The sequence below is a fragment of the Sinocyclocheilus grahami genome, unplaced genomic scaffold, assembly GCF_001515645.1.
Source record: "Sinocyclocheilus grahami isolate Dianchi unplaced genomic scaffold, SAMN03320097.WGS_v1.1 scaffold1047.1, whole genome shotgun sequence".
In the NCBI taxonomy this organism is placed as follows: Eukaryota; Metazoa; Chordata; class Actinopteri; order Cypriniformes; family Cyprinidae; genus Sinocyclocheilus; species Sinocyclocheilus grahami.
Genome location: NW_015506226.1, coordinates 233,798 through 256,500, shown reverse-complemented (window position 1 = coordinate 256,500; position 22,703 = coordinate 233,798). Strand labels below are relative to the sequence as shown.

At 38.3% G+C, this 22,703-nt stretch overlaps 1 protein-coding gene across 1 annotated transcript in view; it reads right to left on the bottom strand.

The window, feature by feature from the left end:
- Nucleotides 1-22,703, bottom strand: part of LOC107566105 (disheveled-associated activator of morphogenesis 2-like) — a 159,528-nt gene that overhangs the window by 81,011 nt on the left and 55,814 nt on the right. The window lies entirely within an intron of this gene.

Below are 22,703 nucleotides of genomic sequence, written 5' to 3'. Positions count from 1 at the left end.
GTGAGGGAGGACATGAGTAATTTCCAGAAGTGGTGGCTGTACCCATCACACTCACCAGAACAGAGAAAACTAAAAAGGGAAACAAGCCCAGCATTCCTAGACTCAATGCTCTCACGAGCAAGTCCACCATAATCAGAATGGTAGTGGTTTCCATTAGGCTCACCAAAAAATTTGAACAAGGAAATAAATCTGTCAGCCTTGCTTATTTCTGATATCAAACCCTACAAGTGCTTGCTACAAAAAGTGCTTGCATTCAAAACGTTATGACATAATACGGTAGCTGGATTTTTGCCAGTACAAGGTGGTCTGGTAGCTATAACTAGTTTGTCCAAGATGATCTGCCAAAATAAATTGAGGTGATCAGCAATCTAGACCAGCCCCAACTGGCTAAAAAGGCATGCAAATCAGATCAGGTTTCTGCTATATCAAGAAGACTTTCCAAGCAAAAAGTGTTAAGTGTTGAGAATGAAGAACTGGTTATTATTCAGATCAATTCATTTACAAAAAAAAACAAACAAAAAAAAAAACGAATGACTTCCATGATGTTTGGTTCCAATAACTGATGCAAACAAGTCAAGTCAAGTCACCTTTATTTGTATAGCGCTTTATACAATACAGATTGTATCAAAGCAACTTTACAGTGGCAAACAGGAAAATTGTTTGTCAATAATGCAATTTACAGAACATCATAATATTAATACTAATGCTCCTAATATAGATAGTATTCCTTTTTTTTTGGTTCATGTTTTACCTAAGCTTGCTAAAATTTCCTAAATTTCCACACAAGGAATTTGTTGTGGTTTCTCTTGAGTAAAGAGTAAACGTCATAGAGCATAAGTTCATCAAAGCTCAGAGAGCAATGCCATCCGAATAACAAAGTAGCAACAAAATAACCAAACAAAATGGCAAATCAAAAGGTGGTACTGTTTAAAAAATGGAAAATAAAAAGGATTTTAGCATAAACGAATAACAAATAAAACAAATCAAAAACGAGTAAAATTACAGCAAAAAGACAGGGAGCAAAAGAGGTCTCCATTTACTCCTTTCAGCATCCTATTTATCTGCCGGCAGAAAAATTAGCTGGCAGCGGATAGGTCGGCATCACGTTGTTTAATGATGACTGACAGCTTTCAGAGCCAATCAGCAGTCAAGGGAGGCAGCCTAAAAAGATCGACAGGGAAAGGGGAGAGAGAGAAAAAAGACAAGAAAACACAGGCACTCCCACAAGGATATTTACGGACGTAACACTCCCACTGTTAAGAACAAACTTGTTTGTGAAAAAAAAAAAAAACACCACACCAACTATACTCTCGAGAGAGAGCATCAGCCAAGACATTCCCCGAACCCTTCTTGTGTCTGATTTCTAGATTGTAGTTCTGGAAAATAAGAGCCCAACGCATTAAACGCTGATTGTGGTTGTTCATTCGAGTTAAAAACACAAGAGGATTGTGATCTGTATATACCACAATCGGAAGACTACTGGAACCAAGGTAGACTTCAACGTGTTGGAATGCGGGAAATAAAGCAAGAGCTTCTTTTTCAATAGTTGAATAATTCAGCTGATGTTTGTTGAACTTTCGAGAATAATAGCTAATAGGATGTTCTATTCCATTCTCATCCTCTTGAATAAGAACAGCCCCAGCACCCACGCCGCTTGCAACAACCTCCAGTTTAAAATTTTGTGTACAGTCAGGTGCCTTTAAAACAGGTGCATTACACATCAAAGTTTTGACTGAATCAAAAGCATGTTGACTCTCAGCAGACCACTTATAAGGTTTAGACGGGCTAAGCAGTGAAGTAAGAGGACTCACGACGGTCGAGGAATTCTTACAGAAGCTACGATAATAGCCTGCCATACCCAAGAACCTCCGTAATTCTCTACGGGTAGTAGGAATCGGAAATTCCACTATGGCCATGACCTTGGCCTCTACCGGTCGCACTTGGCCTTGACCAAACTCCTTACCAAGGTAAGTGACAGTTGCTTTGCTGAATTCACATTTTGCTAGGTTAAGTGTTAAATTTGCTCCAACGAGTTGTTCAAACACGGTTCTTAACAGGCAAATGTGTTCTGACCAACTCAACGAATACAACACCAGATCATCAAGATACGCATTGCAATTCGGTACATCATGTAAAACTATATTAACGAGATGCTGGAAAGTTGCTGGGGCATTTCTAAGCCCAAAAGCCATCGCCGTATACTGGAGAAAGTTATCTGGGGTTACAAAGGCAGAAATCTCAGAAGCTTGTGAGGTGAGTGGAACTTGCCAATATCTTTTCAGCATATAAAGCTTTGTAACGAAACGTGCAGAACCGATGTTATCTATACAGTCCTTCATTCAAGGTAACGGGTAACTGTCTGACACAGTCACAGCATTTACCTTATGGTAATCCAACTACTTGTGGTTCCAGCAAACCCATCGTTTCATCACAATTTCACCATCCTGTTAGGCACATCAACCATAACTCCTTCAAAAACAGCCAGAAACCTTGGAGTTATGATTGATGATCAGCTTACTTTCTCAGACCACATTGCTAAAACTGCAGATTTGCTTTATTCAACATCAAGAAAATCAGGCCCTTTCTTTCGGAACATGCTTCACAACTCCTTGTTCAAGCTCTTGTTCTGTCCAGGCTGGACTATTGCAATGCTCTCTTGGCAGGTCTTCCAGCCAGTTCTATCAAACCTTTAAAATTAATCCAGAACGCGGCAGCAAGATTAATTTTTACCAATAGCTGCTCACATAAAATTCAAGGCATTGATGTTCGCCTACAAAACCACCACTGGCTCTGCACCCCTTTACCTAAATTAATTACTTCAGACTTATGTGCCCTCTAGCAGCTTGCGTTCTGCAAGTGAACATCACTTTATTGTGCCATCCCAAAGAAGCACAAAATCACTTTTACGGACTTTTAAATTAAATGTTCCCTCCTGGTGGAATGACCTGCCCAACTCAATCCGAGCAGCTGAATCCTTAGCCATCTTCAAGAATCGGCTAAAAACACATCTCTTCCATCTTTATTTGACCCTCTAACCCTAGCACTCTCTATTCTAATTCTATTCTTTAAAAAAAAAAAACTTGTCCCTTTTAGACTTGCACTCTGTTCATTTGATGCTTGTTTTCTTAAAAAAAAAATAATAACACTTGCTTTCTAAACTTTTTGTATTCTATCGGTTTTAATTTATTATACAAATAACAAAAGCAAAAAAAGACCTCCAACACTAGCATGCTCTATTCTTCTTCTATTCTCTGTTTGTGCTCACTAACACAGATTTAGACAGATTTGTGAACAATATTTGAGAGAAATAGGCCTTTTGTGTACATAAAAAAAGTCTTAGATCTTTGAGTTCAGATCATCAAAAATGGGGGCAGAAACAAAAGTGTTGCATTTATAATTTTGTTCAGTGTATTTATTATATTATTTAAAAAACCCTTGCTACGTGTACTGCGTTAAGCTAACTGAGACTTGTTATAGCACTTGTATATCATTGCTCTTTTGTTGATTTTTATTGCTTCCATTGTCCTCATTTGTAAGTCGCTTTGGATAAAAGCAAATGACTAAATGTAAATGTAATCTGTACAGAATCTGAATGTGCCATGGGGTTTGGGAACAAGTAGGCACGGAGAACTCCAGGGACTGCAACTGGACTTGGCTAAACCATTTTCCAGCAGATACTCTACCTGCTAACGCATAACAGATCTTTCCATTGAGTTTACACAGTAAGCATGTTGCTTAATAGGACTAACATGTTTCAGGACATTTGTTTGTGTAGGGACATCAGAAAGTAATTTTACCTATTCTCTGATCCACAGTCAAATGATTAAAATACGAGTGAAGATTTTCTAAAATCTCTGAATTTGCTAACCTTACACACTGCTGAGAAGCATTGTGAAGCACCACACTGTCCGCGTCCGCACCCAAAATACCAGGAGATGGCGCCAGATCCGCGGCTATAGCGACAGAAGAGACAGCGGGCCCTACAGTCTGTTCAGCAGCAGTTGCCATTGATGACTCTCTAGTATGGTAAGCTTTTAACACATTTAGGTGACAAACATGGGTTTACCGTTTTCGATCAGGGGTGTACAACATATAACCAGTTTCACTCATTCTCTTTTTCACAATGTAGGGACAGAAGAAACGAGCAGACAAAGATGATCCTGGGACAGGCAAGAACACAAGCACTTTGTCACCAGGTTGAAATGATAGCGCTACTGCTTGTTTATCAAATTTACTCTTCATATCTTCCTGAGCATTGGCAAGCGATTTTCTAGCTAGCGACTAGGAGTGTGCGATATACAGTATATAGTCTGCGATAATATCGTAATTGTTGTTTTAACAATGTGCGATTTGACATTAATCGAGTATTTTGCAAAAACCATTAAAAACATCCCTACAGAGCGCACGCATACATTACGTGAAGTCTAGACTAGTGCGTGTGCGCCTTTAGTGTGTTTTCTTTCACTGCACGATTCAGTCTATTAAAATGCATTTAGAATGATCACAAATTCAAGACATGATGGCAGAAAATTTATATATTTATACCACTTCATATAGTTATTCAATTTCACACGAAGAGTGCCGTTTTTCTCCAAAAATTACCATGATTACAAATGTGACAATGAATTCAATAAACAATAATTAAGAGACTTACGTTTTAGACACCATATTGATTGTTTTTGCTCTATTTCGCCAACAAAAATCATTCCAAAAACAGCCACAGTGCTGTTTCATGTCTCAGAGCAACATGACGGTGTTTCGTTCTTGAATGAATCAACCGTTTAAATGATTCGGTTCAATCGCAATGACTCACTTATTAAGAGTGATTTGCTGCCACCTGCTGGCGGTTTTAATTTTTAAAAAAAATTCATGTTTTAAATCATTTCAAATATCAGTATTCAACGTTTTATGTTTAATATATCAAAATATTATTTATGCATTTGTAATTGCAGGTTAAATGCATTCATGTCTTGCATTAAACAAAATACATGTGTGTAAATACATCTAAATGCCACTTCAGATGCAGCTTCTGTGTTGATTTAATTTGCTTGGTAACAGCCCAAATGTCTTATTATTCTAATTCCCTGATTAAATGTAAGAATTTGACTCAAAAGTTAATGGACACTTTTAGAAAAAATGGCTTTATAAAGGTAAAAATGCCCATAAAATGTAAAAATCAGTTTAAACTTATTGGAAAAGATTAATTTCTCTCAGTATGAACTGACCACCACACAGAATATGAAAAATATTAAAAACATTAGGAGTCAGCTGTCTTCTGCAGTCCTTAAGGTACCAGCACAATAACACACTCAGCAAAATATCGTCTAATTATCGTTATCGATAAAATCCCAGAAAATATTGAGATATTATTTTTTGTCAATATCGCACACCCCTACTAGCGACCAAGCAGTATGAAGACGATTTCGAAACATGCTTACATAATCCAGTACGCTAGTGTTTGAATTTGAATTGTGCGCTAAAATCCGTTCTTTAAGAACTTTCAGCTGACCTGTAACTTGGTGTCCAAACACAAGTTTGGCTGGACTAAAACCGAGAGATTCCTGAATGGTCTCTCTGACAGCAAACAGAACTAAGGGAACTCCCTCACCCCAATCTTTAACAGTGTCCTGGCAATATTTCTTAAGCATTGACTTAAGAGTTTGGTGAAAGCGCTCAAGTGCGCCCTGGCTCTGTGGGTGGTACGCACTTGAGACTCTGTGAGAAATTGCCAGTGATTCAAGTACTTGTTTAAAAAGTTTCGATAAAAAATTTGCACTTTGATCAGTTTGCACTATTTTTGGGAGTCCAAACGTGGAGAAGAATTTCACCAATGCTTTGATGACGACAGGTGCGGTGGTTTTTCATAGTGGAATCACCTCTGGGAATCTGGTAGTCACACACATGATAGTTAATAAAAACTGGTTACCAGACTTAGTTTTAGGTAATGGACCAACGCAGTCTACCATCACATGTTCGAACGGTTCCCCAATCGCAGGTATAGGAGACAAAGGAGCAGGTGGAATTCTCTGGTTCGGTTTCCCAACAATCTGACAGGTATGACAAGTATGGCAGTAATGAGTAACATTTTTTTTTTAATCCTGGCCAAAAGAAATGGCTCAAAATCCTATTATATGTCTTCGTAACTCCTAAATGACCAGCAAGCTGGTGATCATGAGCTAAGCACAAGACATGTTGACGATAGAAAAACGGGACAACAATTAAAAAATTATAAACAACATTCCAGTCTAAATTCTCGTCAGCATGAGAACACCACTTTCTCATCAGTAAGTCATTGTCAATGAAGTAAGCACATTTCTTATCCTTAGCCACATCAAGGGAAACAGCAGAATTAAAAGAGTTTTATCCTCTTTCTGTGCAGCAATAATTTTCTCACATGACACTGGTAATTTGAGTATTTCTGCATCAGACACAATTACACCTTTTTTTTCCTTTTTCAAGATTCATATCCAGTAGGGGTGTAACGATTCACTCGTTTTTAAAGTGTTTGTTGCTAGCAAACAGACATCGGGCACGTTTTCTTTCAGGATCATCATTCGCCGATGGAGAGGAAAAGTTAAATACTATACCATTTTGTTTTATGAAAATGAGATAAATAAGTTTTCGCACTGAAAGAGAAGTGATCTCGTGCTCATAGACGTGCCAGGCTATATCTGCAGCTAAACTGTATAAAAAGCAGAATGAATCGAAAATAATGTGTTCTTTGAACCTTAAACCGCATAAACACATTTCATTAAACCAAATACACAAAATAATGTTCTTTTTAGCAACATCATATGACGCCTTTAAAGCTCTTTTTTAAAATCTTGGCTTTTTAAAAAATAAAAATTTCTACATATGCCATGTCATGCCATAGCATCATTAAACTAGCATCTAACAATGCACAAAAGTGTTTTTTCTCCTCTGACCTATGGTTCTGTAACCATAAAGGCTGCTGTTTAATTTGCCCCCTGACTAAGCATTTAAAGAATTTAGGGGAAGCATTTAAATAATTCTGTGAATGCACTTAAAGAATGCAGAATCAAATCGTTAATCGAATCAAATCTAATTTAATTGTGAATAGAATCAAATTGAATCGTTGTGAATTTGCTAATTGTTATTGAATCGAATTGAAAACCTATGAATCGTGAATCAAATCGATTCGCTGTCTACCCAAAGATTCACAGCCCTAATATCCAGTGATGTGTCACCCGACAACAGTGGGAACATGAATGACTTAGACAGATACTACATCACTTACTCTGCGCGACTGGGCGCGTGTAACGGCGCAGGCTGGGAAAACATCAGGGTAAGTTCCAGACAGTACCTTGAACTCGCAAAACGCATCTGGTTCATCAACAACTTCAATAACAGGCATTACCTTTCCACCTGCCAGGTCATTTCCAAGAATAAAATCAACACCCTTCACCGGAAAAGAAGGACACACAGCAACTCTCATGAAACCAGTACACAACTCACTCTGTAAGTGCACACAATGCAGCGGGAATTTCACGCATCCCATCTCAATGCCCTGCACGATCACACTAGAGCCACAAAAGGTATTGTCAAACAGCTGTAATTTATCTGACAAAATAAAGGATGGCATGGCACCAGTGTCCCTGAGTATTCTTACTTCTTCCTGGTCCTCCCTTTTCCCATACAGAGATATTAACCCTTTTGATATAAAGGGCCCATAACTCTCATCAATTCTTTCCTCAGTATGCACAGTGACAGCAGATTTAAAAGCTTTCACAAGCACCATGCTTTTTGGTTGTGGCTGCTGTTTGCACTTCAAAGCCAAACAATCAGCAATCACATGCCCTTTTTTTGACAGTAGAAACATTCACGCTCCTCTTTATTACGAGATGGACTAAGTCTTGAACGTGACGTGTGAGATTGTGCACTATCAGCTTGTGGCTTCTCAGGACGTACTGAAGAAAAAACATTTTTGTGAGTTAACGCAAACTCGTCTTCAAGTACTGTGTGACAAAGACGTTACCTTCTGTTCGTTGAGGTACACTACTACGCGTTCAGGTAAGCATCCTTGAACTCCTCTAGAAACATCAACTCTCTTAAAGAGACAAAATCACTCACTTTACTGGCAGTGCACAATTTATCGAATAACACTCCCTAGCTAATTCCACAAATGTTTGTGTAGGACTCTTTTTGTGTTTTCTAAAACGTTGCCTATAAGCCTCTGGAACCAACTCATATGCTCGCAGAATAGCAGATTTCACAGACTCATATTTCAAACTCTCTTCTAGCGATAACGTAGAATAAACTTCTTGCGCTTTACCAAATAATCTACATTGCAAAAGCAAAGACCAGACCTACTTAGGCCAGCAAAGAGAAGTTACGAGGCGTTCAAATGCACTGAAGTTAGAAACTACTTTGGTTTCTCTAAATTGAGGAACTAATGAAATGTGCTTACCTACGTCAAATGTGTCTCAGCCAGCGGAGGAATCTGAGAGACTTGAACTGGGTTCGCTTGCACAGCGGAGCCAGAAGTTACCTTCTCCGCCTCCAACTCAAGCTTCACCTGCTTGTCAGTATCTATTTCAAGCTTGCACGCTTTCAAACGCAAATCTAATTTAGCTTGACGTGTGTTGGCTTTCTCTTGCGCTTCATAATGCAACCGGGCCAAGCGGACCTTCATTTGCGCGCCCTCTCTTGAATCAGTTGAACAGGGAGAAAACGGATCAAACGGGGGCAAGCCGGCCTTGGCATCAGCCTCCGCCTCAGCACCAGCTCTACCACTCCATCCTCATCATCCATAGAACTGAGACCAGCCACAGCAATGTCACCAATACTAACATTTCCACTAGCCTCATCATCACCGGTATTTGACATAGGAAGCACATTTTGTTCACTCAAACGCTGTAACATGTTACTTTTTATCTTTTTCTTTAGAGCTTGTCTACTCACAACGATCTGATAATGGTCTGTGATCTGCAATAAATCTTTCTGCACAAATTAATTTTCTCAACAGACGGACTGGTAACAAAATTAAACACTTCTATAATGAATAACCACCCAATAAGCATAACACTACCACACCGCATGAGTAAGTCCTATACTGTCACAATACACCAAATGATGCAATGTCCATTTTTGCAACCAACATATCTACAAAATTACCATAATTTTGTGGATTCATAAATCCCGGACGAGCCCCCATTAAATGTTACGTCCCTTTTAAAATGGTCTAGGGGTAAAAGGATTAACATTGAGACTGTGGCAAATTTACTAAATGATGGCGGCAAGAGACAATGCAAGGACAACGAACTGCCAAAGAAAGTGATTTAATGTACAAAAAATAAAACGAATCCATATAATTATTAAGCATATATACAAAAAATATAAATCAATAAAGAAACAACCAATATGTACAAATATTTACAACCCAGAAAAAGAAAAAAAAAAGAAAAGAAAAAAAACTTAAAGCAACCCAAGAGAAAGGGGACGCTACTGACCCCATAAGAAAGAAAGAAACACAACAAAACCAATTCTAACTTATTTTAACCCTCTAGCCTAAACTAAAGAGAATCTTTAAAGAAAAATCTTCAGCACCTTATGCTTCCCTACTCTCAACTAACAAAATTAAACATACAGGGGATGGCGTTCACCTCTTAACTGGGGTGTCTATACATGGAGTTATCTAAGTGTTGCACAATGGAAGTCGCACGACATCTTCCCTATTCACCTTTCTCTTGAGTAAAGAGTAAACGTAATAGAGTGTAAGCTTATCAAAGCTCAGAGAGCAACGCCATCCGAATAAAAAAGTAACAACAAAATGACCAAATGAAATGGCAAATCAAAAGGTGGTAAGGTGGTTTAAAAAATGTCAAACAAAACACAAAGGATTTTAGCATAAACGAATAACAAATAAAGCAAATCAAAAACGAGTAAAATGACAGCAAAAAGACAAGGAGCAAAAGAGGTCTCCATTCACTCCTTTCAGCGTCCTATTTATCTGCCGGCAGAAAACTTTGCTGGCAGTGGATAGGTCGGCGTCACGTCGTTTAATGATGACTGACAGCTTTCTGAGCAATCACCAGTCAAGGGAGGCAGCCTAAAAAGATCGACAGGGAAAGGGGAGAGAGCAAGCAGGAGAGAGAGAGAAAAAAGACAAGAAAACACAGGCACTCCCACAATGACATTTATGGACGTAACACTACTTTAAACTTTAACACTGGGATAAATTTAGTATCTAACTTTAATAATTTACTGTGATTATGTCAAGTCTCAGATACTTGTGAGGAGGGTTAGGAAAGATATTTCTGTGGCGAGTGAAGCAGCTGTCTATGTAGAGCATTCTAAATCAGTTGTATTAGAAGGTTCCATTAAATTAAAGGTACTGCCTTTTGTGAATGACCCCTAATGAATACATTATAGTTGTTTAATTAATGATATTGAAAACACCACTAATATAAATGCAGGTACGGATGTGTGGACACACTGGAAAACAACCAAGAATGTAATTTGTGCATACATGGGTACATCAAAATGTTCATGCTGGCAGGGCATACTGGGTAACCTGTTTTGTCTAAAGAGCACAGTGGTGAATATAGAGAGACAGAGAGAATCAGACAGACAGAGATAGAAAGGGGGAGGTGGATGGCCGTTGCCATTTCTCATTCAGCCCACGACCACATCACATTATCCTGTGTGCTGCTGGAAGTAGGTCAGTGGAGGAGAGAGGGAGGAGCATTTCCTTCTCACACATACTGCTTAACTGGTTTCTTGAATTACTTTTTCTTGCTTGTGTGATCAACAGCCTCTGTCTTAGGCATATTTTCAGCAAAATCATAAATCTTCCCTTTCCTTTTCTAGCTTTTCCTCTCAATGACATGCCAACAGAAACCTCCATATTCTATTCCAACTGTGGATTTGAGCCTCTAGGGAAGTTGAGCCACCCCTAGTTTCTAGGCAACCATAAACAAATTTGGTAATTTGACCATAAATATTTGAAGAGTCATCCATTTTACTCACCCTCTGATGAAGAGAGGCCCATGAAATAACTTGTAACTATATTTAAGTTCAAAAAACAGTTTTATGATGTTCAACATTATTTTTTTATGTTCAAGGACTCATGCTACTTGTGTATAAACAATTAAAAATTAAAAAATATATATATATAATATATATATATATATATATATATATATATATATACACATACTTTTTTGTGCTTTAGGAAGTTATAATATGAGGCTACACTGTTAGCATGATGTTGGCCACTGCTGGATGAAGTTTCTTAAAATGGTAGGAGTGGGGTCATTTGAGCCTAAAGCCCTGGGTTAAGTTGAGCCAGTGGCTCACCCCTTCTGATGATTACTTATTAAGTATTATTTTACTGCAATTATACATTTTATTAATTTTAGACTAAACATTTTGATTTTGTTCTTTGTTTTGAACTTGATTTTGTTCTAAAAAATTTAAACAGGCCTTGTTGAAGAAAACTGGCCATTAAAGTTTTTTATGAAATTTGAATCCCCTAAAAGCCTTTATTTTGTTCTGAAACTTTTAAATATTTTTTTATTTGTTTGTTTTAATGGCCTTTAAATTTGTAAACTTTATATTTAAATAAAACTGACATCATCCATCCATATCATCCAAACCGCTTTATCACATCACATTAGGGTCGCAGGGAGCTGGAGTCTAAATCAGCATCTTGAGCCACAGGTGGGGAAACACCCTGGATGGATGGCCAGTCCATCACAAGGCTCACATGCAGATTTTAAGGACTAATGTTTTATTTCATTTATCTTCCTTGGATATAGCACAGGGTGAAAATGTTCAGTTCACTTCTGCATAATCAGTGGCACAGTTTAACCCCATGTGGCTCAACTTATCCTCTCCCTAGGCTCAATTTGCCCCTCAGTAGGGGTAAGTTGAGCCAAGATACAACTTTTTTTTGGAAAGTCATATTTTGAAAGCGAAGATAAGATTTAAGATTATTCCCAAGGATTCACCACATCCTGAAATTTATGTGCAAATTTTAGTTGGACACATTACTATGATCAGCTCAGTTTAAAGACAATGCAAGTAAAAAGTGGCTCAACTTACCCTACTCTCCCTTAACTTTTCCAAGTTATCAAACTTATGCTTTTCATTTTTTTTACGAGTTACACACTTACATATAATCAGATATAATATAGAATTTTTTTTTTTGCCATACTGTCCAAGGAGAGGGCTTTGAGTTCAGAATTTTGCCTAACCCAGAGTACTCCCCATCCTTGGTTCGCATTGGAATAATTGAGAGTTAGGAGTTGGGGTGGAGGAGGGATGCTGGACAACTGTCATGTAACAGACTCTACTGTGTGCATATATATATATATATATATATATATATACATGGTGGTGCGCATTGGAATAATTGAGAGATAGGAGTGGGTGGGGATGAAGGATGCTGGACAAATGTCTTGTAACAGACACTACTGTGTGTATATATATATATATATATATATATATATATATACATGCCTCCTTTCTTGCTGATTATTTGAACATGCTCCTCCAGAACTTTGTTAATAAAAGATAATTTGGTGTATGCTAAAAAAAAGTCAGGTTGCCTTAAATAGGTGGCAGTAGCTGATGTCTAGAAACACAGGAAAACCACCAGGTGTGACTACTGTCTAGTGGACATCCAGGGATATGGATGAGGGACTAGGTTTGACCACTGAGGTGAAAGTGTTTTGTAGTACAATTGATCTGACACTTCAAGCCACCAAGAACATGCCTTGCGACATTTCTATAGCTCATGTTTGTTGAGAACTTTCGCACAATAAAACAGGCATCATCTGCTTTTCAACAGCTTATTTCACATCAGGTTCAAAACCATCATGCAGACATGTGTCTCGGATAAAGGCATTGTTTGTACAGCCAGTTATGACAATGCACGGGGTGAGCAATGCCCCCGTGGTTCATTCTAGGCCCTTTTGCCGATCCTGACACTTTCACCTGACAATCCTGGAATTATATTCTCACTATGCAGGTTCGACTGTCTCCTGCTCATGTAGTATTGTTTCGCACATGCCTGAATCATTTCAGAATAGGACAGAAGGTCAATATAAGCCTGTGGAATTTTGGAATTTCCTAGAGATTTTGGTGGTTATTCTAGCTTTAGGCTACTTAACTCCAGACATTTAGAACTGGCATGTGTGTCATCATCAGGATGGACAACATGATGGTAGTTAAATCAACGCCTCATGTGGTGGTTGGTGAGGCGCTTCCTTTTCTGTGCACATAAGTTTCTGTCCTTCAGAGCAGTGCACACCACACGAACAACAAATCTGGGACTAGATTTTCAAGCAAATCAGGCCAGTGACTCTCTGTCACCTCTAACGCCCCTGGGAATAGATGCTGTTGCTCAGACATGGCCAAGGGCATGCTTGCATGCCTTCCTACCTTTCAAGCTGATTCCACTAGGCCTGTTGAGGGTGTGAGAAGACAGAGACAGACAACATCTTCTGCTGGTAGCACTGCAATGGCTATCCCGAATTGGATTCTTGGATCTGGTTTCCTCCTTTGGGAGATCCTGATTAGAGCCAACCTGTTTTCTCAGGCTGGGGTGCCGCATGGCATCCTCAGCCGAGAATGTGAAAAGTTTGGGCTTGGCCTATGAATATTTATTGGTCTTTATTTAGGCACAGTTTGGTGATGACATGGGTGACGGAGTGCCTCATCACACCTCGGGGCTGTAGCATCAGTTACTGACACAGCGCCTTGTTCCCTATTCAAAGAACCATGGTTTCATTCGTAACTGAGATGACCTCAGCCATACAGAGGGACAAAAATATCACAGAAACATAGATGAGACTAGGGTAAATAAGCAACCAACCAGAACAAGCTCCTGCAACCACATAGCAATGTACCAAAACCAGCATTGTGGCAATGAGTTTTACACAATGTTAAACTCTATTTCCGTCTGTTGCTGTTACAAAATGCAACTAAATGCCTCTCTCTCTTCACATTACCCTCATTTCTCCTCCTCATAATTGTTTGTTCTCACTGTAAGCATGTTTTTGCACATTTCATCTTCCCCACACAGCTTGGGCTTTCTGTAATGTAAATACACTTCTCTCCCCTACACGTTTCCACCAGAATTCATTTCATACTGTCCTCACAACAAAACCCAGTGGGGCTCAGAGGAATTTTTGGCATCCCAAACCGCTCCTGTCACAGTGGCCAAATGGAATCTTTTCATTTTCTCTCATTGCGCTCTCTCTCGCTCTCGCTCTCTCTCTCTCCCTGCTTTTACCATTAGGAGGTTACCCTTTCTTGAGGGGATAATGTTCAAAGCCAGCACTCTTTCCCAGTGTCAAAATAAAATCAATGTAAAAAAAAAGAAGAACTTACTAGAAATATGATAATTCTTTAATTCTAGTTAAAAAGATAATTAGAAGTATGCATTTTCAAAGGCAAGTAACATAAAATACTGTGGCTTGGCATGATACACAGTCTAATGGTCTAACGAAATCCAGTTTTAAACATCTTTTACTGTACCCATTGTATGGCCCTTATATGACCGACTTGAGCCAATGCAGATGAATGAAGTTATCTGCTGTTGTGTGTTAAGTGTTTGTGTACATATGTCCATACAGAGGGGAGTTCAATATAGAAGAACAGAGTGTATTACATAAATAACAAGGCTAAAGTGCTGACATGGGTTGATTTATCTCATCTGCTTGGACTTACACAACCACATGCCTGTCGTGCAGAGATGTATTAGTATAACACTTTGCACATGCACAAAACCACATTACTCAAACTAAACATAGTTATCTACTTTATATTAAAAACTGATAGATGACCACATTTTTAAGATGATGAAGAATACATGTATTGCTGAACAAGGGAACTGGAGAAGATAAATCTATGTGTAAGCATCTGTCATACATTTCATTCAGTGTGACTTATATTGTACTGAAAGTATGTATATGCATTCCGTGGGAATCAAACCCATGACCTCAGCATTACTAGTGCCATACTCTACTATTTGAGTTACAGGAATACAGGTGAATAAAGGTGGAACAAATAACAACCTGAAGTCTTTGAACAGTGGCATGATCTCAGTTTGCAAGGTAAAATATATCACAGCAATGAAACATATTCTAATTTCACATACTTGTTTCTCCAAAAAACAATGCTATAGACCGTTATTCTACTTTGAAATCTGTGCACATCGAAATGTCTGTTTTTGTATTGGTCTGTGTAGTTCCACCCACTGCCAGTTTACCCAATAGTATTGACACTTCGGGTTGCCAGTTAGAAAAAAACAAAACATATTGCAGCCATGGTAGCCAGCAAACGATCCTGGTCAGAGGTTGCAGATTCTACCCGATCTAAAAAGCCTCGGCATCCATCTAAAAGTCGTACGACCAGAGGCATATTAAAACACAGATAAATAAACTCATCAACATGCAGTGTAAGGCTCATCACCTTACATTGACAACTGCGCTTGTTCCTGTTGCGTGTCCTTAATCTGGTAACCCGTGTGAGTGTCAAGTCTGAGGAGGAAGTGCGGGAGACACAACACTCTCCAATATTTTGAATTTGGAATGCAGTACCTATTTCAACAGCTAGCTGTCAATATTACATATTGCACCTTTAAGTGCCTACGTGCAACAGAGATGATGGGCAAGCCCAACCCTCCCTATCTCTCCTCTATTCTCTCCAAATCACTTCCTCTCTCCCCTCTAGTCAGATAAGAGAATGATTGCAGCCTATAGGGAAGGGTGTTCAAAATTTTCACTGTGAAAACCTGAGCCTTACTGTCACATTTAACCAATGTAATTGACTAAATTTGTACAAAATATGCCAGTTCTGACAAACACAAAAAATAAATAAATAAACAAATGGCACAGGAGTCATAAATGCTGTCAATAGCCATTTAAATGTTATTATGACTATTCATTATTCATATTCTATCCAAGATTTCAAATTTTTATACCATTTATTGGGTGAAATATACATTTGAATTAGATTTAAACAATTACAACTTCTTTAGGGCTACAATACTGATTTCCATATTCAATTTTGATTCAATTCAGTATTGATTAATTTGGCATTTTTATTCGTTCCTATGTGACTATGTCACATAGACTTGTGCTCCACAGAACTATCAATATTAACATCCATCCTTCACTTTCATTTTCTAGCAGATGAGGCAGCATGGTCTCATTGTTTAAACATAGGTATTAGTACATATCATTTACAGGTATGAAATGTACATTTTTGTATGTTTTGATTGATGCTGAAACTGAATTTGGATGTATTGAAACATCTACAAGATAAACATTATTACGTATTTAACAGTTAAAGAAATGTTAAATATTTACAAATCTTTTATATCATAAATATATTTGTATAAAATGTCACAATCTGTGATGAAGCAGGCAAGAGCCAATGAGTGTTTGATATCACTGTCCTGTCATAAAGCTTCTTAGGGCACCAATTTCTCAATTTGTAACGAATGCAGGTTTTGTCGTTTATGATCGCTGTTATGAATGAAAATGAAGAGCGCTAAATAACGGCAAACAGCAAACAAAATTAATATTACTTGACAAGTAAACGAATACAGAAATGCTACATTTTAAAGTGTAGTCTTGTTTAGTCTCAGCCTCAGATCAGACTCAAGCTGAACGTCTGATGCATACGGCACACAAAATTGGAAACACTTCGGGAGTTTCGAAGTTGTCATCGGATTGGTTGAATTATACAGGATTTCCGGGAGACGTGCGTGTTGCGTTCTTTAAAGTTCTGCCTGGAAACAAATATGCCGTGACGCCAAACCCCCTCATGTTAGAAGAAAGCAGTCGTGTTTACAACTGTGACAATGAGCGCTTATCGGGATCAAATAACACTGGATTTTCAAAAGTATGTGAAATATTTAAAGTTTGCGGCATAGAATCTTTAAAATACATCCAAGTGTTTTACACTTAATACAGTCTGTTCTTTCATTTTCTAGCAGATGAGGCAGCATGGTCTCATTGTTTAAACATAGGTATTAGTACATATCATTTACAGGTATGAAATGTACATTTTTGTATGTTTTGATTGATGCTGAAACTGAATTTGGATGTATTGAAACATCTACAAGATAAACATTATTACGTATTTAACAGTTAAAGAAATGTTAAATATTTACAAATCTTTTATATCATAAATATATTTGTATAAAATGTCACAATCTGTGATGAAGCAGGCAAGAGCCAATGAGTGTTTGATATCACTGTCCTGTCATAAAGCTTCTTAGGGCACCAATTTCTCAATTTGTAACGAATGCAGGTTTTGTCGTTTATGATCGCTGTTATGAATGAAAATGAAGAGCGCTAAATAACGGCAAACAGCAAACAAAATTAATATTACTTGACAAGTAAACGAATACAGAAATGCTACATTTTAAAGTGTAGTCTTGTTTAGTCTCAGCCTCAGATCAGACTCAAGCTGAACGTCTGATGCATACGGCACACAAAATTGGAAACACTTCGGGAGTTTCGAAGTTGTCATCGGATTGGTTGAATTATACAGGATTTCCGGGAGACGTGCGTGTTGCGTTCTTTAAAGTTCTGCCTGGAAACAAATATGCCGTGACGCCAAACCCCCTCATGTTAGAAGAAAGCAGTCGTGTTTACAACTGTGACAATGAGCGCTTATCGGGATCAAATAACACTGGATTTTCAAAAGTATGTGAAATATTTAAAGTTTGCGGCATAGAATCTTTAAAATACATCCAAGTGTTTTACACTTAATACAGTCTGTTATTGTGGGGACATTTCCACTCCCCTAAACATGACGCGGCACAAAATGAAATGTGATTGGTTGCTTTATATGTCAGTCATATGGCCTCTTGGCGGTCCTCAAAGTAGCCAAGGGTTCCAGACCTTCTGCCGTAAGTCTGAAGGTCTGGCTACACGAGACTAAGTCTTGTTTAAAGGGTTAGTTCACCCAAAAATGAAAATTCTGTCATTAATTACTCGCCCTCATGTCGTTTCAAACCCGTAAGACCTTCGTTCATCCTCGGAACACAAATTAAGATATTTTTGATGGAATCTGAGAGCTATCTGACCCTGCATAGACAGCAACACAACTGAAATGTTCCCAAGTCCAGAAATGTAGCAGATCCGGCATGACGCAGCTGACACAGAACAGCATACGTTGTTTACGTCCAGCTGATATTCTCCAAAATGGTACCAGGGTGATGCGGAGGAGACAAATTGTTTATTGAATTTTCTTCTGGGAATATAGTAATATAAAACAAAAAGCAACTGTGCAAATTTGGAGCCCACTCCAACCCTGGTAGACTTAAAAAAAATATATATAATAAATAAATAAAAATAATAATCATAAAATACAAATATGAAAATTACAGGCCTCTCTCATCTTTTTAAGTGGGAGAACTTGCACAATTGGTGGCTGACTAAATACTTTTTTGCCCCACTGTATAAAAAATAAATAAATAGTAATAATAAAAATAAATGAATTAATAATAATAGATAAATAAATAGCAGGCCGTGATAATGTCCAACAAATACACAGTCCAGGTTCGTCTGTCCATTGTGTGAGGAGGATTCCAACGATTGACTAGCAAGTTTTTTGCTGCTGTGAGAGCAGCTAACAGCAAACATCTTTGTTGGACGGACAAGGTGAGGTCCCAAAAGTCATTCATGAAAAAATGGCGCAGAGTCAAGCATATCTCAGTACCCAACAAATATGATAGGTCCTGTGAGAGCTGAGTCCAAAAAGGTGAGAGAGAGGGGCACTCCAAAAAAAATGCAAAAATGTGCCTAAAGATTACACTTAGGAGAAGACGACAGATTCATATAAAAACATTTCATTGGAGTCAAGTAAACCCTATGCAGCAATTTCCAAAGAATCATTTGGTGATTAGGGTTCTTAGGAGACAATTTAAACATACCCCATACCTGATCCGAAAATAAAAATGCACATCCTCATTAAGATCCTTAGCCCAAACAGTTGTAATAGATAAAGGTTTGTATGAATGCTCAAGAAGAAAGAGATAGATAACTGAAGCAGAGGAGGGAGATTCCTCAGAGGGAAGGATTAGTTTGCACAAAGGGTGAATAGGCAGTTGAGAGTTCCAAGGCACCCCATATGCCCGCAGGACCGATCTAATACACAAATACATAAAAAAAGGAGGTGCCTGGCAGATTATATTGAGTTTTAAGATTCTGGAAAGATTTTAAACTAATATCATCATAAATATCTCCCAGCGTGTTTACTTTATTATGAGTCCATTGCGGACAATGAAATGGAGTACTGCCTGACAAAATATTATAATTGTGGAAAATAAACGAGTGCGTATGCCATATTGTAACTAGTTGTGAACGTCTTTCAACATCCCTCCATGTGGAGAGGAGGTGGGTTACAATGGGACCAAACCGAGATTTACACTGTCTAAGCGGAACCCCCGAAAAAACAAGATGCTTCAATTTATACGGATAAACAATCGATTCCTCAATTGCTCTCCAAGACACAGAAGCGTCAGGATCAAGCCAGACTGATAAAGGGCGGAGGGAAAAGGCTTGAGCATAGAGTCTAAAATTGGGAAAAGAAAGACCTCCATGTAATCTACATCATTGTAAGGTAGTCAGTTTAATACGAGGACGTTCCCCATCCCATATATACTGTGAAACACATGCATCAAGTTTGTTCCAGTAGCCAACCAGTGGGGAGAGAGGAATCATGGAAGAAAATAAATTAATACATGGGAGAACATTTATTTTAATCACCAATATACAAGCCTGAAAAGAAGTAGGAAGACGAGACCAATTTTCCAAATCTGAGGATACTTTGGCTAGAATACTATTATAGTTTTTTAAAACGATTTCCTGGAGGGAAGGTAAAACATCTATCCCCAAGTACTTAAAGTTTTGAACCAATGGAATAGATATAGAAAGGGACATGGAATAAATTTTAAAATTGAGGGGAAGTAAAATTAATTTTAAACCCAGAGAGAGATCCAAAATGGTCAAATAAATTCAACACATGAGGAATAGAATGCGACAGCTTCTCCAAAAACAATAAGATATCATCAGAAAACAGAGAAATATGATGATGAGTATTCCGTATAATTATGGGAGAAATCATTTCAGATTGTCAGACCGCTTGAGCTAAGGGTTCCAAGGATAGGGCAAATAACAGAGGAGAAAGCGGGCAACCCTGATGAGTACCTCGATGTATAAAGAATGGGTTAGAGCAAACAGAACCTGAGAGAACAGTGGCTGCTGGATTGGCGTACAGAACTTTTCTCATGTTTATGAAACTCGATCCTAGACCCAGATGCTGTTGAACCGCCCATAAATAGTTCCATTCTAGCTGGTCGAAAGCTTTCATCGCATCTAGAGATAATACTGCGCAAGGGGAGGACAACATGTTCGTTGAATTAATAATATGATATAACCTGCACAAGTTATCCGAAGCGGAGCGAGATTTAATAAATTCTGTTTGGTCATGATGAACTAGCCTATTCATAAATTTCTCTAGACGACGAGATAGTACTTTAGCATATAATTTAACATCAGTCCCTATCAAAGAGAGTGGCCGGTAGCTAGAACAGGAAGTCGGATCTTTATCTTTTTTTAACAGGAGAGAAATAACAGCTATATTAATAGCTGGGTGAAATGAGCCTTGAGTAAATGAAAAGTTTATCATATCTATGAGGGGGGCCTAATTCCGACCAAAAAGTAGCATACAATTCGATTGGAATACCATATATGCCTGGGGATTTCCCCTTGTTCATAGATCGGATTGCTGACTCCAGCTCCTGAAGAGTGATCGGTTCAGCCAGGTAATCCGAATCCGAATCTGACAGCCAAGGTAAATCAAGGTTGGACAGAAAAGATGCAAAAGAGTCAGGGTCACCATCAGCAGAAGTAGTATAGAGGTTAGAGCAGTGTCGGCTCGTGGGTTTTAAAATACAGGAGGCACACTAATTGTATTGGTCTGGGATCCCTGCCGATTATTATTATTATTATTATTATTATTATTTGCTTAACCACTTTAAAATGGCTTTTTGGTTGCTTTTAGTCAGAAAACGTAAAGAAAACGACATACATACAGCAAGATAATATAACTTCACTTACCTGGACTATCACTTGAAGCAAACATCCATCCCTTCCTTAAAGTCTGTGTTAAAAGAGAGCTGCCTGTTGCGCCATTTAATTAAGCGACTGATGTAGCCTATATCCAGCTTAGGCTGTTTTCCCTAAATTTGTAAATATACTGTTTGAGTGACAGCTTGGTAAATCTGTTGGCAATCAAATATTCAATATCGCTACTCATCATAAGTACTTGGTACACTATCAGTGCAGCGGCAGACGTTCAAACTAATATCACGTAATTTACGTCTCTGTGATGATTGGTTGATATCAGAAGGGAGGCTAGCCTCCCTTGCAAGGGTTCTTTTCTCAACACTCCTCAGTGCTGAAAGTGAACACTCGATGGTGATTGGCTAATTTTTTTTACCAACAGAGGCACGAGAGCTCACCTCTCCCCTGGCCTCCCCCTACCCTTCTCTATCATTAGCGGTTACAATTACATCAGCAGATTCAGCACATTCGCGATAGAAAAGCGACGCTTTCACGTTATGGTATTACAACTGTAAAATTACAAACAAAAAATACACATTCTGAGACATGAACTGAAATGAATTGTGAATTTTACTAACATTAAATCGTCCTCCTCCCATTTTCACCTCATAATTATGGGGAAGCTGTGCCTCCCCTGCCTCCCCCGACGAGCCACCACTGGGTTAGAGTAAAAAGAGTGGAAGGCGATATTAATGTATTTTGGGTCTGTCATCATAAAACCAGATTGGGATTTCACTGCTGCAATATTAGCTAACTTTTCACTGTTGCATATTCTTAGAGCTACAAGATGGCTTGGTCTACTCCCTTGAAAATAGTAATTCTGCCTGGATCTTTGAATCAGGAATTCTGACCTGGACCTCAGTAATGAATTAAGTTCAGACCTAACCGCCATGATTTTGCTGAGTGTACTGTCTGAGAATCAGCCCCCCTTAATATGATCCGTGGCATCAAAAAAACCTGTACATTACTAAAGCACCAACATTGGCCCCATAGTCACATATTGACTAGGTAGTATCTCTATATACAGTGGGTACGGAAACTTAAATGATTTTAGCAAATGGCTGCAATACAACAAAGAGTGAAAAATTTAAGGGGGTCTGAATACTTTCCGTACCCACTGTATATACAGTGCACAGCATAAATGAGTACACCCCCTCTAAAACTTAACAAATTCAGCAATTGCTCTTTACTTAGAATACATGTTAGGGTTCTTTGGAGATGTAATGTTCCAACAAGCCTGCTTGATCAATTACTAAAGAAGAATGCCAAAATTATTCAGCAAAATAAGATTTGCAAAAATGAGTACACCCTCCTGAAAGTTACTAAAAAAACCTAAAAAAGTGTATAGGTTTAAAGCTATTTTTGATCAACAGGTAAGTATATTGAACCAAAACTTTTAAAGACAAGTAATTTCCTGACAATTAAAAGTGTTATATAGTCCACTGAATCATACGCAGACTTAATGCTGGTAGCAGTGGAACCATTTGAGAGAGAACTGGCAGGTGACTTATTTCTTAGCGTAAAAGAAGACAATGGTACAAGAGGAATACCAAATTATTGTTTTAAGTGTGAAAATATAGCAGAAGTAGC